The following is a 23511-nucleotide window of genomic DNA, read 5'->3' on the forward strand; positions in this document are numbered from 1 at the left end:
CTCCTTAGAATCTAATGTGAAAGAAGGCAGGAAGGGTGCAGCCTGGCTTCCTAGGGGGCTCAGTTGGGAACTGGACTGGGCCCAGGCAACCTTTCCCACCCTCCAGAGGTCCCCATGATCCAGCCGCTGGCATGGGGGCGGTTTGGCCAGGAGCCCATCCACTTAACCAACACAGAGGTGGGATGGCAGTACATTAATATTGAATGACTACCACTCTGTTTACTTTTATAAGCCCTAACTTCCCATAAATCCAAGTCAAAATCAATCATCTTTTATGGAAGATATTAATGGCAATTCCATTATTTAGATCCAATCAACGCTTTTTTTTTTTTTTTTTTTGGTCTCTTTGTATTGAGGGGGAATAGTTTCTAGGCGGCTTTTAGGGAAAAAAAAAAGTCAAATGACCTGGCTCACATCTCAGGATCATAGTTAGATAACTGCTTAGGAAAAAGGGATTCAGTTTCTCTCCATTCATCTGACAGAGTAGGAAGGTTTTAATTCCACTGGCCTAGGAAAAATAAAAATTCTTCTCTTGCATTCACCGCATCCTGCCCGAGTGCTGTCAGGGACACTCAGCATCACTGTTTTTAAACTCGGAACTGAGCTGTGACCCACTGCTATCCAAACAAATTTGATTTTTTTTTTTTTAATTATGAACCCAACTCTTCCAGGAACCGGGTTCAATGGCCTGAAAAATAGCTGAACAAGTAGGGGTGGCTTGTTCCCAGAGGTAAAAAGGCACAAAAATGAGACAGAAATCTAGAGGCCTAGAAGATGCCAAGGCCAACAGAACCGCTCCAGAATGTGTGTTTTTGCATGGATGCCTGCGTCCAGGGGGCCTGCTGCGATTCCCTGCAAGCTCGCTGAAAAGCGAAGGACTCTGTGAGGCTCTGGACTCACCACCAGCTGAGGCAGGCTGGAGAAAGTCTGCTTAAGCTCTGGAGTAAGAAAGAAAGTGAAGTTGCTCAGTCGTGTCCAACTCTTGCAACCCCATGAACTGCAGCCTACCAGGCTCCTCTGTCCTGGATTTTCCAGGCAAAGGTACCAGAGTGGGTTACCATTTCCTTTGCCAGGGGATCTTCCCAACCCAGGGATCGAACCTGAGTCTCCCATATTGCAGGAAGACGCTTTACCATCTGAGCCACCAGGGAAGCCTTGTGTGACCAGTGTCAAGAGGAATGTAACTAAGGGAACTATGCTTTCAACCCCCAACCAGGGACCTGGAGGGCAGGAGAACCCGCCTGAAAGCCAGTCCCTTCCTTCCCAGCGGACTCCCTCCCTCCTTCAGCATTTAATGTGGGTGGGTATCACTTCCTTCTGGAAGCTTCCCCAGTTCCCTGGCCAGATTCCATCCTTGCAATTTTCACTGTGTGGTGCTGAACCATTTGCACACTCACCCATCTCCCCTCTGCTTCTCTCCCTCACCCCCATTCATTCAGTTCACTCAGCAGCCTCAGGGGCCCCCTCTGTTGTGCCGAAGGAGGGGGGCTCTGCCACCGCCAAGCCCCTGGACCGCGGGGATGGAGCCTCGTCTCATGCATCACTGTGCAAGCAGTTCTCTCAAGACTTAGCAGGGGGATTCAACAGGGCAGAGTTCAAGAGGTTTGAAGGACTCCTGATTTATCCAGCTGAGGAGGCATCTGGGTTCTAGCTACTCTCTGTTTCCACTCAAAACCAAACAAAGGAAAATGGGCTTCAGGTGCAGCAAGGGAGATTTAGGTCAGATAAAAAAAAGGCCTGTGGGAGCCAGCAGAGCAGGGACTCTGGGAGCTGATGGAATTTCCTGCCCTGGAGACCTGGGGGCAGGCTTTCATGGGGGGGGGGCTGAGCCATCCCCAGGGCTCACTGGGGGATGAGCAGAAGGACCCGGGCATACCTGGCAGGTCTCCTGGCTCTGCCTCCTTTGTGCGCATCTCTTAGCAGCCCCGAAGCTCCCGCTCACCGAGAACAAGAGGACCAATTACATGTGAGCGCACTCCTAACAGAGCATCATTTCTTGAGAACTGTCGGAGGTTGTCCCTGGCTATCTGTCAGAGCCCACAGAAATGCCACGCTTTCTGCCTCGTGACAAAAGCCGAGTTCTCTCACTCGTTTGATGGCCCCAGGCTGAGAACTCCTCCTCCCACTTCTTAAGCGATAGCTCTGTTTTCTGTCACTCGGTCCACAACCTGCACGGAAAGTCTCGTCCTGATGGGGTGGGGGAGCTGGCCCGGAAGAGGGGGCTTCTGGGACCTCCCTGGCACAGCGGGTCTCAAGTTGGAGCTGCCAGAGGGAAAGGAGGTACCAGCCACTCAGAACAAGGGCCTGAATGCAAGGGAAGCACTCCTGTTTTGGTGATGAGCAAAAGGGAGATGTCTTCACATCAGTCACCGGGATCCCCTGGTGATTCCAAGAGGAGGCCGAGGTCAGAGGCACCACCAAGCATGGAGGCAAATCTGTGACCCGCTTGTAGCAAACCCATGAGACCTCCTCCGTGTGGTTTCATGGAGGCAGCGTGCCCTGTACCACTGCCTGCCCCCACACTTGTTTGTCTTACAGTATCCTTTTAAGTCACCGTCTATCCTTTCTGAACTCAGAGAAAACAAACAGAATAGAAAGCTTCCTGCTTTTCCCTGGCTGGGCCCTGGGCACAGCTCCTGCCCCACTGGACCTCCCAGGAGAGAGCATTGCAGGCTCCCCTCCCCACCCACAGAAGCCAGGCCAGCACCCTCGGTTCTGGTGACACCACAGTGGGGAATTGCAGCCAGTTCTGCCAAGAGTTCTCTGAGGCCTGTGGGGACCGACAGGGAGGTCCACTGGAGCATCACTATGCCCAGGATGGCAGCTGTACCACCCCATTTGCCCACTTTGGCCTTTGAGACTCAGTTTACCTCTCTGGAAAGGGGGACAATAACGGTACCCACATCTGTCCACAGGGCTGTTGGGAGGGTTTGAGGAGAAATAGCCTTTGGCCTTTGGTCAACACTTGATACTTGTCCTTGTTATTCCAGAGACTAAACCCTGATGAGCCAGGGGAGGGGTTGGCCGGGAGAGCTCCTCAGCAGGACATGGGCGGTGAGAGGGAGCCGTGTCTTCATGCTCGCACGTGCCCCTGCTAAGCTTGGTTCTAAATGGATTATTGTTTATTGGCGGCTTATCCCATCTCTCGGGTTATGAATTATTTACCAGATAATGACTTCATAATTGTTAATGACAGATGCCCCGAGGACAAGCGGACACAAGTGCTAATTGTGGAGCCCCCGCAGCCCCCATGCGGCCGCATCCGGAGTGTCGCTCTTAGGGATGCTGCCTGATTGGCCCTTGGGGATCAATTTTGAACCCACCCTCCTCGTGACACAGATAAAGAAACTGAGATCCACAGAGGGGCAGGGACATGCTTCCTGGTTCCGAAGCTGGCCAGTGGCAGCCCTGGGTGGGGCAGGCCCCAGGGCCTGATGGTCAGGCGTCCACTGTCCGGGTTTGGGCCGCTGGGGCAGCTGTGGGCTGAGCAGGAGTTCAAGTCCTCTGTGATGGGGGCTGGGGGATCCCCCACCAGCAGTGGGGAGGAGGGACCCCAGGATGTCTGCTGTTGCCGTGGAGAATCGGTTTATTTATCCCAGATCCCACTGGGATCCCTGTGGGCTAAGGAGGGCCACCTCCCTGGGAGCAGAAGTCCCATGCTGACTGGGTGTATTCAGCGAGCAAAGGCCACAGGGTGACCAGCATGGGGGTGGGAGCAGGGCTGGACACACCAACACCTTCACTGAAGGTGCATTTGGTCCTGAAGAGAGTATGAATTAAGTCCATGACTCGGCCAGGGTCCTGGCCCTTAGGCTAATCATAGCAAGTCCTTGCATTAAACTATGTTTCATGAGTTAGTCTAGGTGTTGTACTGTTTAATCAGCAATTAACTATTAAATGAACCCTGTGAGGTAGGTGATTTTCCTGATGGCTCAGGGGTAAAGAATCCACCTGCCAATGCAGAGACCCAGGTTTGATCCCTGGTTTGGGAAGATCCCCTGGAGAAGGAAATGGCAACCCACTCCAGTATTCTTGCCTGGGTCATCCCATGGACAGAGGAGCCTGGTGGCTGCAGTCCATGGGGTGGCAAAGAGTCAGACATGACTTAGGACTGCTGCTACTGCTGCTAAGTCACTTTAATGGTGTCCAACTCTGTGCGACCCCATAGACGGCAGCCCACTGGGCTTCCCCGTCCCTGGGATTCTTCAGGAAATGGGTTGCCATTTCCTTCTCCAATGCATGAAAGTGAAAAGTGAAAGTGAGTCGCTCAATTGTGTCTGACTCTCAGCGACCCCATGGACTGTGGCCTTCCAGGCTCCTCCATCCATGGGATTTTCCAGGCAAGTGTACTGGAGTGGGGTGTTATTGCCTTCTCCGTGATTTAGGACTAAACAACAACAAAAACAAATCAGATATGTGTATTCATAATAAGGATTATAATCCTCAGGTAAAGAAACAGGCATGAGGAGGTTCAATAATGTGCCGAAGTCACACAGCTGGTGAGGGCAGGGCCGGGATTAGGATTCAGGCAGCCTGCTTCCACCGTCTGTGCCCTTGACTGCTATGCTACACTGCTTACTATTGTGAAAGTGAAAGCCGCTCAGCTGTGTCTGAATTTTTGCGACCCCATGGACTATACAGTCCATGGAATTCTCCAGGCCAGAATACTGGGGTGGGTAGCCCATCCCTTCTCCAGTGAATCTTCCCAACCCAGGAATCGAACTGGGGTTTCCTGCATTGCGGGTCGATTCTTTACCAACTGAGCTATCCCCGAATGAATGAATGAACGAATGAATGCTGTGAGGTCGTTTTGAATATGGGACACACTTTCCCCAAAATGTTTTAAATGTTAAATTGAGAATACTGAGACCCTGTGTTTATGCAGGGTCCTGGGAACCTGTCTTTCGCTTGGACTGGGGACTGAGCTTGAAACATCAGAAAGATGAGCTCTGGCTTGGGGGTGCATGGTGTTCCCAGGGACAGTGGCCTTGGAAGGGCTGGTCAGTGCATGGCCTTCGCTGCTCTGAGGTGGGTGATGGGAGCTGCTCTGATGGGCGTGGCAGATCCTGAGCAGGTGAGCAGGTTGAAAGAATCTTCTGAGTGAGGCACACATGCCACTCACTCATCCTCTAAATGTTCCAGAGCCTTCTTTGGGTCAGGCTTTGAGGAGGGACCCAGGGACTGAGACCCAGTCCCTTGGCCCCAGGGGGCTCCTGGCTGTCTCCCAGAGCAGACAAGAAAACAGTCAGGTGCCAGGTGAGAGGGTTTTGTGATGGAAGGGAGACAGAGGGGCTGAGGGACCCCAGAGGCCGTGTGAGTTGACCTCTTATGATCAGTCCTTTTACGGTGTTAGCATGTGATCAGCTCCGAGCTCACTGCTCAGAGGACTGCCCTTGATTCAAGAAGAACCAAATGGGTGCCAGGGAGACGAACAGCATCAGGAAATTAGAGGAGAAGAGAAAATTTTCACCAGGAGTGGGTGGCCTGGGAGCACTTTGCTGGGAGATAGGTAGGGATGGGAGAGGCTCTGCTGGGAGATGCAGGCTTAGCAGGACACGAGCCTGGAGATGCGGTGCACAGAAGTGGGGTCAGTTAGAAGCCCAAGGTCTGTCTGGATGGGAGCAGAGGCTGTGTGTGCGTGTGTACAAGGGTTCCGGGGTGGACGTCATGGGAGGTGAGCTCGGCTATCTGGAACAGGGTCAGACGTCCTTTATCCGATTCCCAAAGCCAATAGTGCAGTTCTCTGCTCACCTGTGCAAGGTGCAGAGCACTTTGAATGCATTTTAGAAAACCCTGAACTGGTGCTAAGTAAATAATCACACTGTTTATTCTGGGTTGGAGAAGCAGGATGGCTCGTGTATGTGCTAATCGGAGGACGAGGCTCTCTGGAGGGCTGGAGAGGGCTGCCTTGGTCACACCTGTGAGCGTGGGCATTGATCTGAGAAGGGATCCTGGATACACCCTCTCCCTGTCCTGACTTTTTTCCCTATTTTCTGCACCTGCCTGTCTGTGTACCTGGAGGAGGGGGGCCGGGTTAATTGTTACCTCCTGCGCTGTTACTAGGTTACTTTGTAAAAGCAGAAATATGCTTTTAATGATTTTTCGTTGTTGTTGCTACCTCACGGACCAGATGCTTTTATCTAAATGAGTTGCTACAAATCAAAAGATGGCCCGTGAGGGTTGCTAGGCTGCATCTGTCTTACACAGGGAAGCTCCTGCTCTGTGAATGAGGCTTAAGTCTCCGCTATTCTTTTAGCAACCAGCTCCCTTACAAGGAAGGGCAAAACCATGCATCAGCAGCTGTAACGAGCGCGCCTCCGAGTGGCCTGGATGAGAGGACGCGGTGAGTGAGTGGAGCAGTCTCCAGCCTGCGCGGGTAATTCCATTTGCTGTTCAACTTGACGAAGGTGGGCGACGCCTGGGCCCCAGACGATAGTCTTTGGGCTTCTTGCCTCACCATGGGTGGGATGACATTGAGGCCCAGAGGATGGTTATTTGATGCTGGACTTGACACACAGTAGGTGGTCAAGTAATGTTTGTGGAAGACAGGCAGGTGCAGATTGACACTTGCTCAGGGCTCTTAGGTTTCAATCTATGGAGTAGCAGTTCACGTGGAGATAAGAAGAGCTCTGGATTAGGAATCAAGAGACAAGGACTCCAGTTCCTACTCTGCTTTGATTGGCTGTGTGACCTCGGGCAAGACACCGACCCTCTCTGAGCCTCAGCTTGCTGCTCGGCATAAACAATGGCAACAATCATCACTCTCTGTCTACCTCCTAGGGTCTCCCTAAGGACCAAGTAGATGAAATTATGTGAAAACACTTTGCAAACTGAAGGCACTGGGTCGTGGGAAGAGTAGAGTAAGTCATATGACCTTAGCCTTGGGTATTCTAATGAAGGGAGGCTGGGTAGCAGCTGCCCAGGGCACAGGGCTGCCAAAGAGTCTTGGGGTCAGGGAGGGCACAGGAAGCTTGGCTGCGACAGTGGTCTCTAACCAGTGCTTGGTGAGCCTTCAGCCGTGTTTCCATTATCTGAGAGGGTGGCTCCTGGGGGCTTAGCATGGCACTCAATGCCCATCACGGCAGAGGTCCAATTACATTTCCAGCCACATCTCCCACCTCTTAGGTCACCTTTAGCACTTATGCTCTGGACTCTCCTGTCCTTTTATACCTTCAGGCCTTTGCACAAGCTGTTCCTATTGCCTGAAATGCTGCCTGCACTCCCTCACACACATACACAGAAACTCACACACACACACGCATTTCCAGCTTGAAGCTTCCTCTTCATGGAAGCCTGTGGTTTGACCTTGTGAGTTAGTGGCTGAATACTCTCATGGCCTCCAACGTGAGCTCTGGGTCATGGACTTGGTTTCATATGGTCACTGCTGTATCCCCATGCTGCAATAATACCTGGCATAGAGCAGGCACTCTCAAGAAATATTTGTTGACTGAATGAGTTCTTCCACAGCACATTGTGTAAGTTCCTGTCTATATTCCTATTATTGTATTTATCACATCTTATTATATGAAGGTATTTGCTTGCTGGTCTCCCCACTGGACTGCCAGCTCCTTGAGGACAGGTTTTTGTCAGACCTCACTGGACCCTGTACCTAGAGCAATATACAGTGTGGCTGCCAGTGAGTGCTTAAGTGAATGAATGAATGAATGTTGGAATACACATTTGTTTTACCACAGGCTGGGTATTTCTCCTACAGCCTCAATGCTTCTGGCTCTGTCTGTCATGTTGCAAGGCACACTCACACAGACACACAGAATTTATGATTAGAAGATAAAAGCTAAAAAGTTCTGAGTGACCTGTGAATATATGAGACAATCAATAAGAGACAGAAGCCACAAATTCAGGAGCATCCTTCCATGGTTACTGGACAAACATGTGCATGCTTCTCTCCCATAGCAGGACTCTGGCAGGGCCTACTACCAGTTTATTTGGCATTTTCCTGCAAATCAGTAAGAGGTGCCCTCCCTCTGAGCCCTCACAGTACACAACGAAGCTGGCAGAGTGCAGGCTGGGTGTCAACTCCCAGGCCCCCCTGGGCCAGGTGCCCTCCTGTAGGGCACAGACTCACAACTGTGAGTCATCAGCCCTGGTCTCTGGGGCAGGTGCAATGTAAGGAAGGAGACAGGTCGCCTGGAAAATCAAACTTGGCCACAAAAATAAACTCTGAGGTTTACAGATAAGCTATTTCTGGCCCAGGTGCCAAACGAGGTTTTGCAGCTGGAGTGAAAACTGCCGTGTGTGCCCCGCCCCATCCCTATTAGCTGAGGGGAACTGCACCCTCTGTGTGCATTCTGTTCCTCAACAACTCAGCTCCAGAAATGGGGGTTCCACCCCTGGGGCATTGCCTGCCTTTGGCTGATGATAGTCGATGGTTCAGCATGGGGTTGAGTCTCACAGGCCAAGGAGGGCAGACAAGGTGGGTGCAGCCACCATCCTGGGCACAGGGCTGCTCTGGTGGATGACCCTGTCAGTCCCTGGAGAACTCTAGGAAGACTGGCTGCAATTCCCCACTGTGGGATCACCAGCACCAAACGTTCTAGCCTGGCGCTTGTGGGTAGGGGAGGGTGTCTGCAATGCTCTCTCCTGGGAGGTCCAGTGGGGCAGGAGCTGTGCCCAGGGCCCAGCCAGGGAGAAGCAGGAAGCTTTCTCTTCTGTCTGTTTTCACCTCACTGAGTTCAGAAAGGATCGAAGGTGACTTACAAGGATACTGTAAGACAAACAAGTGTGGGGGCAGGCAGGGGTGCGAGGCTTGCTGCCTCCATGAAATCACACTTAGGAAGTCCATGCATTTGCTACAAGTGGGTCACAGATTTGCCTCCGTGCTTGGTGGTGCCTCTGACCTTGGCCTTCTACTGGAATGGCCTGGGGTGTGTCATAAAAATATGAATGCCTGGGTCTCAGCCCGAGAAATTTTGGTCTAATTGACCTATTGTGTTGCCTGGATATCGGACCTGTAAAAATTTCCCTAGATGATTTTAATATGCAATTGGGTTTGAAAGTCACTGTTTAGACTTGCAAAAGGCAAACAAGGAGCTGATCTGTTACAACATGATCCAGTATGAGAAAATATGATGAAGGCTCAGTAGAATATGTCTGTGCTGAAATCAGAGACTCTTCTCCCAAGGGTCCCAGCCAAGGAGTCATGGTGACAGGATGGACATTGACTGCCACAAAATCCTAAATGTGGGCATATCCATATGTTCCATAGGAAAAAAGATCTTGCGACAGCCTGTGTGTATTAGTCACTTAGTTGTGTCCAGTTCTTTGTGACTCTATGGACTGTAGCCCACCAGGCTCCTCTGTCCATGGAATTCTCCAGGCAAGACTACTGGAGTGGCAAGCCATGCCCTCCTCCAGGGGATCTTCCCAACCCAGGGATTGAATGCGGGTCTCCTGTATCACAGGCAAATTCTTTACCATCTGAGCCACCAGGAAAGTCTGCCTGTAAGGTTCATTAAAGGCATTTTGGGGTGGGGCAAGATGAATAGGGCTGATGTGTCATAGCCAAGGTACCCAGCTTTCAGAAGCCTGGATCCAGGGGCTAGATTTTAGAGTAGCTGAAAAAGCAGATAAATTACACACCATCATACAGGAATTTTGTTTCACCAAATCTAGGAGAAGGGGACAACAGAGGATGAGATGGTGGGATGGTATCACTAACTCAATGGACATGAGTTTGAGCAAACTCCAGGAGACAGTGAAGGACAGAGAAGCCTGCAGGCTGCAGTCTACGGGGTCACAAAGAGTCGGACACGATTTAGCTACTGAAGAAAAACAACAACAACAAATCTCCATAACTTTCACCCCAATTCCTCAGGGCTTAGAATCCAGGAATTCGGCAATACCTTTGAGATGAGACTATTGGTTAAATCTTTAAGATACACAGATGCCCATCCTCATGAGAATGATGAAATTGGAAGGTCTGGGGGAAGGACCCATGCATCTTGTTTTTTAAACTCTCCAGGTGACTGCAGTGTTCACTGAGGGCTGAGCGCTGCTGGCCCAGGTAGCATCATTTTACCTCTGAACCTGTCCACTTTCTCTTGGGAGTTAGGAAGGTGGGGGGTTATTCTCCATTTAAAGCAGAGGAGATGGAGGCTCAGAAAGCTGCATGGGGCTTGTCAGGAGCTAGTGGTGGGTTTGGGATGAGAGCCCAGTGGTCTCTCCTTCCAGGGTCCCATACATTACACTGTCTGTGAGGTCACTCTGTCCTGCAGTCCTGTGATCTCTAAACTGAATAACATCATCTGATGTCATTACAGGGAGATAAGAAGATGATCCCTGTCCTCCAGAAGCTCATGGTCCAGAAAGGAGGATGAGAGGCTCAAGGCAAAGGAGACAGAGGTTCACAGAGAGCTGAGGGAGAGCCGATGCTTCATAGCCATGAGGTGGCTTCTCTTGGCCAGGCCGAGTCTGCGATGCAATCAGACAGGTGGGTAATGGATTCTCAGAACTACAGAGAAGAGGTCAGGACCTTGGGACAGAGATGTTGCCCAGGAATCAAGCCCCGGGGACAGCCGAAGCAGAGGGAGTAGAGGGGCCGCTGAGAGACAGGAAAGCTGAGGAAAATGCAGCAGCACAAACACCCTCGTTTACAGGCAGAAGGAAAGACAGTCTGGAGTGGCCAGAAAGACAGGTAGATACAGCCCGCCCAAGCTGAGGGTGGGAGGCTCCATTTCTCCATGAAACGAAAAGGACCCTGACTGAGGAGTCCAGGGTTGGTGGGAGGTCTTGAGGGCAAGAGGGAAGGAAGGGATCAGCTGTAGGGACCAGGCTGGGAATGGGCCAGTGATGCATGAAGCATGCCCGGCCAGGGCTCAGGGTTTGGCTAAGGCTCCACTAAAGGATCTGTGCCCCAGCCCGTTGGTTCAGGGTGGAAGCCAAAAGGGGATGGATGAGTAAGGGAAGGAGGGAGGAGGGACTGGGGAGCCACAGAAGAGAGGCTGTGTGGAGTGAGGGAGTGAAGAAAGGAGAGGATGTGTGTGGTCAGCAAGGGCACCTTTGGGCTGGCTTTGCAGGGTGAAGCTGTTGTGAGTGCAAAAGTCCAGGGCACAGCACACGGTGTCCTCTGTGGAACAACTCCAGGTCTTGTTAGACCTGGGATATTTGCAATGTCCTCCCAGGATGCCGGGCTCACAGAGGGACTTGGGGCCTGGGTGGGCGTCACTGAGAGTCCCAGGATGGGGCCTGGGGATGCTACTCAGGGGCATTCCTACCCACTGATGGCAACTGGCATTGGCCCTTCATCAGCTCTGCACCTAGGTGTCTATTAATGCCATTCTTGGCTCAACCCTCAGTCTTACACAAACCGGGTCCTTAGCTTGACCCCCAACTGCTCAGCCTTGCTGCAGCCAGGATCACACACTGCAGTGCTGGCCTCAGATTTCCCTCCCGCCGGCTGATTCTGGTACCATCCTCTAGGTTACGCAGAGGATTCTTATCAAACCACTGCCAAGCAGAGAGCAGCCCTCCATGCTCTTTATCTGAGCAGACCCTGCTTTGTAGCAGGAAACACAGAGTGAGGCAATCTGACCCAGTTTCCACAGGAAGGTGATGGTTCTACCACTGGTCACCAAGGGCCAAAGCGGGCCATGGAAACTTCTTGTTTTCTTGGGAACCAGTGGGAGTCCTGCACGCGAAGGAAATGGACAGCCCAGCTCGGGCCACGTGCTGTGGTGGTGCTCCAAGGAATGGTTAGGACTGAGTGTACGGTGAATATTTATTGAAAGCCCAGCAGGCACGGGGTGGGATGGGGGAAGGGAACACAGAGAATCAATGTGATTCCCATCCTCCAGGGCTGGCCAGGTGGTGGGGAAGATCGCCAGGCATTCACAGAGACGTGAGGCCCACAAGGAGTGTATCCTACCAGATATGCCTGGTGAGGTCACCTTCAGTGTCTTCCCAATCTTAAAATACGGGCTTCTCCAAGGCTGGGATGAATAAGAGCTGTGTGTCACCCTGCAACAGAGGTGGGGAGGAGAAGACTCCCAAATAAGGGCCATCAGAACCATTGCCTGGGTCTCTCTGTCCCCTCTCTGCCATCCACACTCACCCTAGAACTCGAAGACATATTCTTGGAAGGCTGACTTCAGTGAAGAGCATCTCCTGAATCTTTTTTCAAACACTGAATGCCATGGTCACCAAATCCAAGCTTGTTGTTCTCGTTGTTTGGTCCTTAAGTTGTGTGGACTCTTTGCGACCCCATGGACTGGAGCCCACCAGGCTCCTCTGTCCAAGAGATTTTCAAGGCAAGAATACTGGAGTGGGTTGCCATTTCCTTCTCCAGGGGATCTTCTTGACCCAGGGATCGAACCCGCGTCTCCTGCATTGACAGGTGGATCCTTTACCACTGGTCCAACAGGCTCAATTTTCCGACTGAAGCTAGTTTTCCAACTCTCCTCTCTGGCCCGGCTGTCACAGAAGCAAAGCATTTCCTAGTGTCCAGGATGAGTAGCCGGATAACTGTCCAGCCAGCAAGTGGTGCTCTGAGAACAACTCTCAAGGTCAGGAGCCCATCTGCCCCCGCTGGCCACCCTGCCTAGGGTGCTGGGTGGTAGCAGGCTGGATGCATGTGGATGTTTCTTCTGTTTGAGCAGCTGATTCAGGCCTGGCTTGGAGCCCCCTCCAGTTTCCTGCTGACTGCCATGGCTGCTGCACCTTGCGATCCCTTCTGTTTGTGAGGGCCCTGGGAGTGGAGGGCACCCCAGCCCCACTGCCTCTGAGTCCAGAGAGAAAGCTCTCTGACCACTGGACAATGGGGACATGGAGGAAGCTGGCTGGTCTGCTGCCAAGGCCCCTGATTTGGAAGGAAGCTGGGGTTCAGGCTCCAGGCTGGCCCCAGGCAGAGGCCCTGAGGCTCTTGGTCAGTGGGCACCAGGGTGTGGTCCTGCGGAGAGCACACACCTGAGCTCACCCAGCACCAGGCCCCAGAAGTGATGCTGGGTGACACTGGCCCCTGGACCTCTAAAGGCCTGAGTGTCATCGAGACATGCTAGCCTAGGCCATTCAGCCTCAACTGGCCTGAATCCCACTGCCCACGCCCCCAACTCCCACCTTCATTATTCTGGGCCCCCCCGCCCCTCCTCAACTCCCCTGACTGCTTCGTCTTCACAATCTAGGTTGGAGGCTTCTGAATCAAAACTTTAAGACTGAGCTCTATAAATTTAATCCAAGAAAATAATCAAATGACTATGTAAAGACACATCACAAAAATGTTTGTTGTAGTGTTATTGGTAAGAGTGAGGTATCAAAAATGCACTAAATTTGCATTATTAAGGCACTGGTTAAACTGTGGGGCTTCCCCTGGTGGCTCAGATGGTGAAGAATCTGCCTGTAATGTGGGAGACCCCGGTTTGATCCCTGGGTTGGAAAGATGTGCTGGAGAAGGGAATGGCTACCCACTCCAGTTTTCTTGCCTGGAGAATCCCATGGGTAGAGAAGCCTGGCAGGCTACAATCCATGGGGTCGCAAAGAGTTGGACACGACTGAGCAATTAACACACATACAAGTAAACTTTATAGCTTGTTATAGCCATATGATATGAAGCCTTTAAAAATTCTGTAGAAGGACTTCCCTGGTGGTCCAGTGGTTGGAGCTCCGTGCTTCCAATGCAGGGGGTGCAGGTTTCATCCCTGGTCAGGGAACTAGAATCCCACATGCCACATGGCCCCCCCAAAAGAAGATGTTATAGAATTGTATTTAGCGGCTTGAAAATGTACCTGGGACAGACTGTGAAGTCGACATAATGAGTTACCAAGTAGTACACACCATGTGACCTCATCTGTGTGTGTACATGTGTGTGTGTACCCTCTGTGTAAAGGAAAACAGCCAGGAAAGGGACACTGAAATGGTTATTTCTCAGGACTATGGTTATAAATAATTTATATAATTTTAGGTGCTATCTTTAAAAATATTTTTACAATGAACAAATACTATAACATTATTTATTTTAATATTAACATATTTTTATATTAACATATTTTAATATTAATAATATTTTAATGACACATGACAATACTATTTTAATAACAAGAGAAAGTTAAATTAGAAAGGAAGAATTACAATTTTTGAGGAGCTTAAGAGTCACGTAGCTGCTGGCTGCCCCCAGACCCAAATTCCTGTGGGGCCAGAACCCCAAGTGAGTGATCAAGAGAGCCCGTCATGCTTGTGCATTGATTCCAGAAGGGTGGGGGCCCAGAGGGCTAAGCTTGGCTCTGGGTACCAGTGAATCTCAGGGCTATGGTAAAAATCTCATGAACAATAAGGCGAGAGGACCAGCTACATCTATTATACCTCACGTCCCCGAGGTAATCACTGTCAGAGAAAATGTCTTTCTGACTTCCAGGTGAGCTGACCTACCTTGCACCGTCCGTCTCTGGCAAGCTCAGGATTCGTCCCCAGGATGCAAAATCCTCGATGGCCACCAACACTTAGCACGAGGTGAGCATCACCAGGAGGCCAGGCCGTCTAAAAAGAGACAAGAGAAGAGTGAGGGTGCGGTGGGGAAAAGTAGCATCTTTTTCGAAAAGCTCTTTTTTTGGAATTCCAGCGTCTTAGGTGGTCCCCATCCTAAATGGGAGCTTGTCCCTACCTTGGATTTCCTGGTGTGGATGACCACGCACAGGCCATGCCCAAACTCTGGCCTGGCCACCAAGATAAGGGGGTCTGAGTGGGTAGCAGAGAACCCCGGGGGCAGATACGAGATCTCAATTCCCCACTCCCCAATGCACAAGGCTCTAATCCCCACAGCAAAGCCATAATCACTCAATAAGAAGGAGAATCGTGGCATTCTTTTTCATCTAATCCAAACCAAGAAATTCCAGAGATGGGAAAAAATAAAAAATGTACATCTTTAATTTAATGCTGAAAAGAGAACAGGACACAAACTTGAGAACCACTGAAACAAACCATTACTTTTAGACAATGGACCAGAAGACCTTGAGGAGGCAAACGATGGGTTCCCGGGAGAGAAGGTTTTTTTTTTTGAAATATATAGATTAATACCTCATAGAAAGAGACTATATGTTAAGGGGAGGCAGGGTTATTCCTAGTTTCCTCTTTCAAATATAATATATGTGAATGCCATCTTCAGGACAGGCAACATCCCCTCCACTGCAATAAATGCACAATTGTCATTACCTGGGGATCAATATATTTTTCTAAATTGAATATATCATTATCAATTGATTTTCCCTTTTCCTCTTAGCACTCCAGAGTCCCGGCTAGCTGGGGAAAGCTTTAATGTGATATGAAGGATGTGGACAGGTAAATAAGTTATTGTAAACTAATTTCATCTTATGATGCACTTCGGTCCAATGACACAATGGGTCTTTCTCTGAGCCTCTCACCTTAAGCTTTTTCAGCTGCTGTGGACAGACACGCAGGCCATATCAAATAGCCACTTTAAAGCTGAAAGTGGCAAAAACAGTATTTTTTCTAAGGATAGTGTGTTCCCTTTACGATTAAGAAATACCCTCTGAAGGGAAGCAAAGTAAGCCAAGGTCACCATTTAACTCTGACATGGAGCCAAAGTCGTGAGCACATTTCCTCTACCAAGCTTCCGTGAAGCTTACAATTAAATCGAACCCTTTGGCCACAAAGTATCAACAGTACTGGTGACAACAAACGATCGATGTATTTCTGGGAAAGATCATTGGCAGATATGTGTTGGGGAAGAGAGAGGACTAGGGGACAGCGGTTAGTCCATTTTAAGATCCTTGAGGATCTCATTCATTTATTTACCCATTCATTCATTCAGTACATGTTAACGGAGTCCCTGTTATGCGTCAGGCAGTGTCTAGGCACTGGGAATATGAGGAAACAAAGCAGAAGAAAAAAAATCCTGCCCTCCTGGAGCTCATCTTCTAGTGGATGGAAACACAGAATAAACAATAAACTTAAGAAATAAGTACAAATTGTCCAGTAAATTCGAAGGCAGTCAGGACTATCTGTTAGAGGAGAAGTGGAGCAGGAGATGAGTGTGGGGTGTGGTACAGAGTAGAGAGGGTGGTTGGAGTAACAGGTCCTGTGAGAATATGACATTTGAGTACGCTGGAAAGTGATGCAGGTGTGGGCCGTGCTGGTGTCCAGGGGAGGGGAGCATTCAGAGCAGAGCAAGAATCAGTGACTCGTGTTCCTGGATCTGCAAGGACCCTCCGCTGTGGCTGGACATGGAACAGCCACACAGGACATTAAGCTGGAGAGGTGAGAATTCAGTTTGTGTGGGGCCTTGCAGGCCACTGGAAGAGTGGGGCTGGTTTAGTTGCTAAGTTGTGTCTGACTCTTGCGACCCCATGGACTGTAACCCGCCAGGCTCTTCTGTCCATGGGATTTCCTAGGCAAGAATATCGGAACGGGTTGCCATTTTCTTCTCCGGAGGATCTTCCCCACCCAGGGATCGAACTCACATCTCCTGCATTGGCAGGTGGATTCTTTACCGCTGAGCCACTGTAAAGCCTACTAACTGAGAGCCCAAGACCCTGGCCACGAAGCTTTAGAAAGAGCTCTCACTCTCGAGACAAACTCTTGGTTGCCAATGTCAGGTTAACTGGCTTCCCTTCTCTCCATCTCAGACAGCTTGACTCTCTGGGCTGTGCCAGATGGATAGGGCAGCCCAGACAGGAGCCGAGGGGCAGTTCAGGGGGCGAGCCAGCAGGGCTGTCTACACTGTTCTGTGACAATGGCCTCTTCCTTCCTCCTTTGTGGTCCCCGGAGGCCAACTTCTAGAGGAGATAACCGAAACAAAGTTCTGAACAAAAATAAACCACATGCAGAGCAGAGTTCTCTGCGGCTGTTCCCTAATATGCTTCTGAAAAGATCCTAGTGCAAACTGACGTTAGACATCACAGGCTGTGCTGGGTATCTCCTGTTCGCTCCTCCAGGTCAGCTCTCCATCCATTTCCGTGTCCTGGGAGGCTCACCCAGTCAGCACGGAGAGCATCACTCCAGCTCTGAGACCCTGGGACTTCCAGTTATGTTCAGCCAATGCAGACACCAGCAGGAGACCTGGGATTGGGGTGGGGCTGGGTGTTTATTTGCTCTCTCTCCTTCTTCCTTGCAGAGTCTTCATGAGATGGCTGGGACCTTCTGCTGAAGGTCACGGCTGGTGGCTGGTGTTGAGGAGGACACAGCTCTCTCTCTGCCTGCCAGTAACAGCTCCCTCCCCTTGCCCTGATTACGAGCCCTGGGGTACTGCCCTGTTGTATGCTCTCTTCCTACTGTGTCTACACCTTTGTGAATAGCCCTTTCATTGAACCCTCTTCAGATTACACATTTGGATGTGTCTGTTTCCTGTCAAGACCCTAATGAATACATTCTCAGAGACGGTTAGAGGCAGGACTGTGGAAATCAGACTTCTGAATTAGAATTCTAACATGGCCCTTAGTTTTGTGACACCAGCTAAATTATTTAATTTCTATGAACTCTTGTTTCTCTTTATTAATGTATCAGAGAAACTGGTACATAATTATCATCCACAGCAAAAGCATCAGCATCTCGCTATTGCCATCATCTGCTCACAGTCCCAGGGCAAGTCACACCTCCGTCATGACATCTCTGCCCACCCTGACCAGAGGCCCCTCCCTTGAGGGGTTTCTAGCTGTTCTTGGCTCAATTTAGCATTAGTTAATATCTCAGTAATTTCATCTCTTTCCTCTTCTTGCTCTTCTTTCTCTCACCCAACCACTAATTCTTGCATCCTGAGCATCCTGAGCACAGACATTACCTTAATGTCTGAATCTCTGGCCCACAGCACCCATCACATGGGGTGTGTATAGACCCTTCATTATTCACTGTGTTTTCTTCTTAGAAAGCCTATAAGTTCTATCCATCTACCTAAACATATTCTACTCTAATGAGATACATGGTACTTAAAATGATTTTAAAATAAATGACTAGAAACCGATTTCTAGTAACAATTTAATTCCCAAGATAACACTGTAAAATCTTCAGTTTCCAAAGATCATGGCCTGGGAAAATGAATCTCAGGAAAGAAACCAGGAATTCCAGGGAAGTAGGTATGAATTTTCATCCCTGAGGGAGATGAAGGTTCAACTTCTGGACTTGACTTCTGACCTCTCTGGTCAAACCAACCTTTTCTCTCCCACTAATCTCATCCTCAAAGGACAGCTTCCAGGCCTATTAAAAAGAAAATTTAAAAAGGCAAAGGATGAGGGACTTTTTTAACTTAAGTTTTAAAAATAAGTAATAAGTCAATGTCTGTGAAATTGGTCTTAAGTCCTTCACCTTCTCAAGGCCCTTGCTGCTACTGCTAAGTCACTTCAGTTGTGTCTGACTCTGTGTGACCCCATAGACGGCAGCCCACCAGGCTCCCCTGTCCCTGGGATTCTCCAGGCAAGAACACTGGAGTGGGTTGCCATTTCCTTCTCCAATGCATAAAAGTGAAAAGTGAAAGTGAAGTCGCTCAGTCGTGTCCGACTCTTCGAAACCCCATGAACTGCAGCCTACCAGGCTCCTCCATCCATGGGATTTTCCAGGCAAGAGTACTGAAGTGGGTTGCCAATGCCTTCTCTGCTCAAGGCCCTTACAAGATGCTAATTGAGTTTGACAGAGCATAAAGGCCAATATAAAACCAAGACTCATGGATGGGCTGTTTGGGTTACATAACTGTCTAAATGCTGGGAGATCCTCAAAATTAAACTCAGAGATATTTTTGAGACCCATTCTAACTCTAAGTCTATAAATAAAGCTGGTTCCTGACATGAACCAAATTGATAGCCAAGAGAATAATAAACAAAGGCCCCAGGATTTCATTTTTACTTCCCTATAAAAGATACCAATTTTTTTGGGAAAGAAGCTGCCTTAAGAGAGGAGAAACCAATTAGGGAGGCTCCCATTTGATGCAGGATCAGAGAGCAGCTCTGCCTGGGTCTTGACCACGCTACCCAATTACGACTCCAGTGTCCGGGCAGCTCACCACCCCTCAGCCAACTGGGAAACAAGGATTCTTCCTTAGAAGGAAAAGAGCAAAGTAACTGGAAGCTGTAAACTAGAGCAAGAAAACCAGCTCCCACACCCACCCTCCCATCAGTCCTGGAGAAGGACCCTCGGGCACCCCTGGCACAGGCTTGGATGGCTGCTCTGAATGTATCCTGCAAGGGGAACACTCATTCACATTCTCCTGCATTTGAGAAGAGAGAAAAACAGGCCATCCATTAATAATATCAACCATGGCTCACCAAAGCTTGCAGGCGTGTTGCCAACCCCCAAATAAACACTCTCTCTGAGTGTTTATCTATCAGGTTCTTGACAGTTCGTGGACTGAGGGGTCTGGAAGGCACTGCTTTTTCAAGGAGAGCATTAAGATGCAAAGATGCAGCACAATGTGGAGGCTTCTTGTTTCCATTAAGGGCCACAATTGGCCACTGATGAGACCCATTACATATTCCCCACGGTGGGGATGCATTGCCTGGCAAGTTATTCTGTGGGCACGTGTGCTTCAAAGAAAGACAGGCTCTTCAGAGGCCATGACTCCTCACTGAAGGATCATAACAATATTTTCATAACATTTGACATTTATGATGTCTACCTGTTCACAGTTTATCGTGTACATTTTAATAAGCTTATGAATACGTTACTATTAGTATTTCCATTTTATAGATGGGGAAACTGAGGCTCATGAAGAATCCTTTAAAGTCACATAGCAGGTGGAAGTGGGAGGGAGCTAGAACTGGAGCTCTAGGTTTGTCTGCCCATCCCACGTCTTTGTTCTGAATTTCAGCCCACTTGTTCCTGGGACCCTAATCAATGAGGAGCCTAGAGTTGTTTTGTGTTTTCTCTAAAGTCATCTCCCTGGGCTGAATAAAAGCACAGGTGTCAATGGACATTACATTCCAATCAGGTCCTGGTGAGCCCAAACCAACCCCATGACCCAGGTGGCCTCTCCCCCAATCCCTGTTGCCAGCTTGTCAGCCAACCCCAGATGCTCCGAGGTGGTCAGGTTCCCAAGTGACCCCACTCACCCTGCACAGACCATTCCCACAGCAGAAAGATCAGAGACGCGTTCCCCCCGACGCCCTCAACCCCAGTCAATAGGAGGGTAGCTCACCTGGATTCTTGCTACTATTAACTCAGAGTTTCTCAACCTTTTTCATTGTCAGCCTCCCCCATCCCAAAAAGGAAATTTAAATTCTTTCCTATGAGAGAAATTCCATTCTAACAAGGTAGATGCTGTTGGGCAGAGTGGAGTCTGGTAGCTCACAACCACTGCACTGAGGTTTTCTTGCAGCTTCCACTCCAGCAGTCAATCCCCCACTCGCCCAGCCCACCTGATACTACACCGTCCCCCACACCCACTACTGCCAGACCCTCATCTCAGGGCCCAGCACCGCCATCTGCCCTGTCACTGCTCAGAAAAGTTCTCTCCAGTCTCCATCACAGCTACCTGGGGTGAGGCCTCTCCTTCTCACACCTGGATCATAGCAACAGCGCCCCCTCATACCCCCGCAACATGGCTCTGCTGCTGCCAGAGGGACTGTGTTCAACCCTGAATAGGTCACACTCCTCCCCGGCCAGCGGCCCTCCATGGCAGGGGCCCCGGAGAACCCAGGCCAGTCTGGACTCCTCCCAGTGTCCTGCCATGTCCAGCCTCGTGTCCTCGATGGCATCAGCTCTCCTCCACCACTGTGACCAGACCCACACCTGCTCCTCCTTCATGGCCCTCCTCCTCCTGCCTTCATTCACCCCTTCTCCTGAAAACTCCTCTCCGATAGGTCTTTTGCACTGTCTGGAGAACAGACCCTTCTGGGGTGAATTACTGGGAATGTTAGATAAGAACTTGGTGTCTCCAATGGAGGCTTCTCATCAGCCCCTCTTCTGCCCGCTTGGCTGGTTTGGGCAAAAGGGGACAAAGGGGTCCCCAGGCACTGACTGGGTCCAAAGTCTTGCCACAACAGGGCTCGCCAGAAACCCAGAATGAAACGTTTTAGTAAAAGAAAGTTGCAAAATGACTGCTCCCACATGAACTACTTTCTCGTTGCATGGCTGACCCGCTTCAATTAACTAGGACTCCCTAAGTCAGTGCCACCACTCAGAGTCCCGCACAAGTTAACAGAGGTTTTCCTGTGCCTGGATCCAGGGCCAGGATGACCGTGCATTTCTGGGGCTGCAAGCTGGAGAGAAGGGCAGAGGCGCCAGCAAACCTGTTCCACTGACTCGCCCGCGGCGGCAGGAAGCTGCGGCCAGAACGTGTGGCACCTGGCACGTAGTAGATGCTCAATAAGGCTCTGCTGAAGGAGGGAGAACGCCTCCAAGACTCCACTCATTTTCTACAATTTCGCTTCGAACATCTGGACGTTCACACCACAGCTTCATGGTTGGAATACAAACCAGTTTGAGAAAAAAAAATCAGACGTGGCTTCCAGATTTCGCTCTTATAAACCAGGCCTGCATCCTCCCTTTAAATTGCAATAATTCCTTCCCAGATGTTGCTTCTCCTTCAGACCCATAAATTGAAGTTTTTCATGATGACGCTTCACATTTGCCTGGTGCCATGGGCTCGGTGGAGTGTTGTCTGCATCTTCTCTCCCTCATTAGACGGCCACGTGGACCCCATGGGAGGCAGGGCAGGGGCTGGCATCCTAATTCAGAGACAGGAAGGCCAGCTGCTGGTATTGCTGAGCCGGATCTCGGTGCAAACGGGTGTTTCCCTCCTTCCTGGTGCTGAGAGATGGGGTTCTCTCCTCTCCAGCTCCGTCCAGGTGGCCAGGTGGGTCATCTGTGGAGGCTCCACCTGCATGACCATGCTGCCCACCGAGAACTCTGACCCAAATGTGAACAAGGCTCTTCCCTTGGTTCCGCCTGCACTCCCGGGACCAGGCTGTAACATTTGAACAAGACTTATCTCGACTCTTGGGGAGGAAAACAGAATTATAGGCCAGGAGGGGGTTGAGAGCAGGGGAAAGAGGAAGTAGAATTCGGCCTGATAAGCTGGTGCCCCCCTCCCCCAAGCTGTTTTCCAGGAGGGTCCCTCCTGGCTATATGGGGCAACCCCCATCTTAGCACCAACCACACTGGAATTCACACTGAAGGAAGAGCCCACCTCAAGTCTGGACCCACAGTAGAGCCCAGAGAGACTGGGATTTCCCCCTTCCCTCCCACCTTCTCTGTTCCAGTTTCTTCTCTGAAGCTTGTCCCTTTAATGGTGGCAGACTCTGGGGCTGTCTGCTTCAATGCTTCAAGGGAGCCCTGATCTGTGTTCAAGGCACTCAAGTCACCACATCAGCCCTCTGTCAGGCCCACAGCTGTACAGGTCGGGGGGTGGAGACAGCACGAGAACAGGAGACACAACTACCATGGAAGCTCACGGGTCCAGCGTCTGCTCACTGCCAGGGGCTGGACTGAGCCTGTCCTGGCCGACACCACGGCTGCCAGGGTCACTCAGCATCCGCTGACCCTCTGGGGCTTGGCCTCTTGACAGCCTTAGAGAGAAGGGATGGGGAAAAGCAGCTCCACAGAGTAAGACAAGGTGAGCTTTCAGACTCGGTGGGTTTTGATTTCCTGGTGGAGTTGTAGAGAGGTTCTGGACCCCCTTCTCCCGAGACCAAACCCCGCAGCCTCGCTCAGGGTCTATAAGGCACAGTCTAAGCCTCACCTTGGATTTTCATCTTAGACCCTGATGCACCTGGTTCAAGGTTGGCTCAGCCTGTGGGGTGGTTGAGAGCATGGGATTTTATAGTCTTAGAGACCTGGGTCTGAATCTCTAATTAGACCTGGGTCTAAATGGCAGATTCTCCACCCCACTCCCACCCTCTGACTCAATCTCCTCGCTCTCCAAAGGGGATGACAGTATTGAACATCCGTGGTTGTTCTGAGAGTTAAATATTTGGGTGTAAGAAAGGCACTTGGCATAGCCCATGGCACAGATTAACTAGTGGCTCTAACATTGTTATAACCATGCCCGCCAACTGAAGAACAGAATCTATATTGCTGGAACACCTACCTCACCCAGGGGGAGGTGGTGCATTTTTTCCCATCACCTCTCCACGGAGGTGAGCACACAGAGGACAAATGGATGGGGAGGGATCTTCCTTGGGAGCTAGTGGATCAATGGGTGACCACGTATGTAGTTTTCCTGGGTGTATCTGACTCTGGTCAGCTACCACTTCCTGCTCCCTTCACTGCATCTCCCTGAATTTCCTCCAGGAGGACACTTTCAGCCCTTACCAGCCCCTCATCCTCCTCCCCAGCAACTACTAGATGCCAGGTCCGAGGACAGACGCCTTCATGACTTCAACCGCTACTTGTTCCACCTCTTCTCTGAATATAAGCCATAGGGCCAGTGGCTGAAAACCCCTTCCCAGCCCCAAGTGGATCTGAGAGGCGTCACTTCCTCACCCAGCAGAAAATGATTTTATTTGAGTAGACCTGAGCCTTGTTTCTCTACTCTCAGAGAGGAAAAAAAAAATGTGAAAGAAAAGTCTTTGGAGATTACAGTACTTTTTATCCAGATATGATGAGTTATCCATTTAAAAATAA

At 50.3% G+C, this 23511-nt stretch overlaps 1 protein-coding gene and 1 long non-coding RNA gene across 4 annotated transcripts in view; one reads left to right on the forward strand and one right to left on the reverse strand.

Annotated features, from left to right (window-relative positions):
* KLHL29 (kelch like family member 29) overlaps nt 1-23511 on the reverse strand; it is a 331437-nt gene that overhangs the window by 225123 nt on the left and 82803 nt on the right. For 2 of the 3 annotated variants that reach the window (XM_025261505.3, XM_044926203.2), the window contains one exon: nt 14377-14484. The gene's annotated coding sequence lies outside the window, so the exon portion shown is untranslated. Of the gene's footprint in view, nt 1-14376; nt 16358-23511 lie in introns of those variants that run through there. The other variant, XM_045162299.1, reaches the window with a different exon arrangement.
* On the forward strand, nt 1830-14499 carry LOC123328599. The gene is made up of 4 exons (XR_006543524.2): nt 1830-1966; nt 6257-6407; nt 10281-10450; nt 14363-14499. It is a non-coding gene; the product is annotated as an uncharacterized LOC123328599 (long non-coding RNA).

This window comes from Bubalus bubalis, chromosome 12 (genome assembly GCF_019923935.1).
Source record: "Bubalus bubalis isolate 160015118507 breed Murrah chromosome 12, NDDB_SH_1, whole genome shotgun sequence".
NCBI classification, from domain to species: domain Eukaryota; kingdom Metazoa; phylum Chordata; class Mammalia; order Artiodactyla; family Bovidae; genus Bubalus; species Bubalus bubalis.